Below are 3,306 nucleotides of genomic sequence, written 5' to 3'. Positions count from 1 at the left end.
AAAAGTTGTCTTCATCTCTCACTCTAAGCAGCCAGAGACGCACTCTAACTTTAGGAAAAATGAGAAACTTTGGGTCGCTTAGAGGCAAATTGTGGACAAACCGTAACTGGTATCGACGAGCCGTCTTCACTTTCGAAGAGATCACAGACGTATCTACAAAATGAAATTTGAATGGCATTTCTAGGTGAATTTGTGACGACACAGAAAATCCTCAAAAATAGGGTATTTCTAGGATTTTTCCCATTGACTTATAATGGGGTTTTTTTCGTAGTTTTTTGCGAATTATGTCGCCACGTTAAGCCCAAATCCCACCAGAAGTAATAGCTGGAATGGCGTGAATTTTCTGCACGTTTTGATACCTCATTTGTAGGTGTGCACCCAGCGGTATGAGCCGCATTAACGGTTACGGAAGAAAAATAAAGAATAAAGAAACACTTTCTCCGACAATAGCAATAGGTTCCTGCCATTGCTTTGCATGGCAGGCCCCAATAACAGCATTTGCAGTTCTTCTCACAGTGTGCGCCCGCGGTACGACGGCCTGATCTGGTCGGTGTGGTGAGCAAACTCCCAGAAACACGGAACCACATAAGGCGCCTCTCAGTGTGACCTGGGAAGTTTTACACAATGTTGTTGTTACTTTAACATATCCTAAAGCCATAAACAACAACATATTTTACTGATACTTTATGAGAGAGACCAACTAAACATACTTTTAGTGTGAAGTGGGAAAAAAAATTCAAACTTTTCAGATTTCTTCTACTAAAAAAGCTTTTAAAGAATTTTCCTGCCACTCCAAAATAATAAAATATTTAGTTTGGGTCTGATACATAAAAGCCCAACAAAGTACATTTACTTGTTTTCACAAACACTTGAACCGTCCATCTAAAGAAATGCAAAATGAACAAATGATCAACCTGAGGAGTAAAGTCACTGTAGATCCTGCCCACACACACATCACTCTTCTGGAAAACGACACACTCCACCTGCTCTGAGTACCTAGAAGACACAAACGCTTTGGATCGTTCTATTGTCAGGGCTCTAATTTAGGAATCTATGCACAAAAAATACAAGGAACAAAACATTTGAAGCAAACAAATACATATGTCCCAGTAAAAATCATGGAAGTGCACAGACAGGCATTAGGAGGTCAAACTGTTTAAATCTCAAGAACTCACCCTCAGAGTGTCTGCATCCACCTCAGCCAGTCAGATGAACACAGACACTTCAGGATCTTCATGTCCCTGACAGTGATGGAGGTGAGGAGGTTTTATAGCGATGAGAGAGTGTTTGGCGTCTGTCAGGTGGGAGGAGGGGTGAGGCGGATGGGGGACAGTGAGTCTGACTGTCATTGGTTGACCCGTTTCCACTGTTGCTCTTTATCCCACTTCTCCATCGGAATCTGTCTCAAAAGATGAGCTGAAAGAAGAAATTGTGACATTCATGTGATCTTATCACTTCTGCAGCGGTTTCAGAGACATGTGTCTGTGCTACAAGTCAAAGGTCATTAACCTGTAGTACATGTTAGACTCACTTGTTATGTAACAGTCATTCATTCCTTCTTCTTCTGCTCCTTCTTTCTTAGGTGGGAAAACGTACTCAGTAGGTTTTTTAAAGCTAATTTCACCCAGAAAAGGCTCAACATTACTTTAATGGATTCACAGGAAGTGGCTACAGGCAGCCTGGCATCTGCATGGGAATTTCCAAAGTAAAAGCTCCCAAATGCTCATCAACCGCAAGGTAAAGCATAAAAAATGGTTCAGTAATATTTTACAGTATCATTCAATACTACATCACTTATTATGTACAAAGTTAGACATAATTCCTAACTTTCTAGAAGTTTTCAGGATGTGTTCAAATCCAAACAAACCTAGAGCTATTTTTTATAGAAACACACAGAAAAGTACTTTAGAACTGCTTTGAGTCATGTGCAAAAATCACAGCAGGGGTCACAAACAAAGTGCAAATAAAATAAAACAGCTGAGAGTTTACTGCACTGTATGTATGAAAGTGTTTGATCATTGCTCACTGTAAATAAACTTTTTGGACATTAAAATCTGCTTATTTTTCGCTTTTATGATCTAACAGGAATGAAAACCAAGATTTTAATTCTTGAATAATTAAGAAAATAAGCTCAACTATAAAACGGCTGAAAAGTTAAGGTTGTAAAAAATGGATTTAGTACTAACAGATGGTGTGTAAACCTGGGGCCACTGGATAGCCTGCTTTTTTTTGGCAGCCTTTGTTTATTTGTTTTAGTCCTCAGTCCTCTGTGTCTTCTCTCTCCTGATTGGCCCACTGTTGTTGTCTTGTCTGAGTGATGCTGGAGAATCATCACAGGATCAGACACACGTTCCTTAACTTCTGTCTAAATAAAAGATGATTGAAAGAGACTTTCTCATCAAGTCTTCATCATGTCCTCACCTTTTCCACAATCTGTTATGACCAGTAGATCAGCAGGTGGAGCTGGTCTTCTTCTTTAATTGTTGGTCAACTCATGTCATGTGACATGAGTTGACGGAGAAATGAAATAAAGAGAGAAGACAATGGGGTTAACAAACAGAATATATTTGGACAGAAGGAAGAACAACTTGACCTCAATTTCATCCATATTTAAAATGAAAATAAGTTTTCTTACTTTTTTTGTCAACAGGGTTCTCTTATCTTCCTCCATCTGACTGGTGGTGCTGAAAGTTTACAGGCGGAGGATATCCAACCTGGGATGGTCAGAGAATCAGAGATCTGAGACGTCTGAACCTGGATCAGAGACTAGTTTGGGGTATTTTTTAATGTCTATTCTTTTTTTTGTGATCCTTCTGTGTTGTAACACATGAACATGCTATTGGCCATGTAAACTATTTGTTTCATGAAATTAATAGTTTATCTACAGAAAACTTTACTCCACATGCTCTCCATTTCCATCCGATCCTGTTCTCTAGTGTCCGTCTGAGTAAAAGCTCTTAATTTAATCCCTCAAGCATAAATTCTGTCTATGTTCTCCTTTGTCTTTGACTATTGTTATTTTCATGATGCTTTAACTTTGTTTCTGATACAAAGTATTATCAGGCAAGCAATCCTTACTTAATGTAAACTTTAACTCTGTATGGTTGAACACTTTGTAAATTACTAATAACTTCTATTTCTATTTTTATTTAGTAAAGCTGATGGTCCCCACCACCAGCAGGAGGCAATCAGTGTCATGTGAATGTGGAATGCAAAAACTTGCAAGCAGTGTGAAAAACAAGAGGTCCAGAAGCACAGGAACCACATGGACAACGGCGAAAGGATCCAGCGATGAGCAGCTAAAAC

General features: G+C 39.0%; 1 long non-coding RNA gene across 1 annotated transcript; it reads right to left on the bottom strand.

Moving 5' to 3' along the window:
* Positions 1 to 500: 500 nt before the first annotated feature.
* On the bottom strand, positions 501 to 2,688 carry LOC116731702 (uncharacterized). The gene is made up of 5 exons (XR_004341611.1): positions 2,422 to 2,688; positions 2,187 to 2,320; positions 1,176 to 1,416; positions 915 to 996; positions 501 to 607 (listed from the first exon to the last, which is right to left on the bottom strand). It is a non-coding gene; the product is annotated as an uncharacterized LOC116731702 (long non-coding RNA).
* Between the last annotated feature and the right edge of the window lie 618 nt (positions 2,689 to 3,306).

Source organism: Xiphophorus hellerii, chromosome 13, assembly GCF_003331165.1.
Source record: "Xiphophorus hellerii strain 12219 chromosome 13, Xiphophorus_hellerii-4.1, whole genome shotgun sequence".
Taxonomy (NCBI): domain Eukaryota; kingdom Metazoa; phylum Chordata; class Actinopteri; order Cyprinodontiformes; family Poeciliidae; genus Xiphophorus; species Xiphophorus hellerii.
This window is presented reverse-complemented; position numbering and strand designations above follow the sequence as displayed.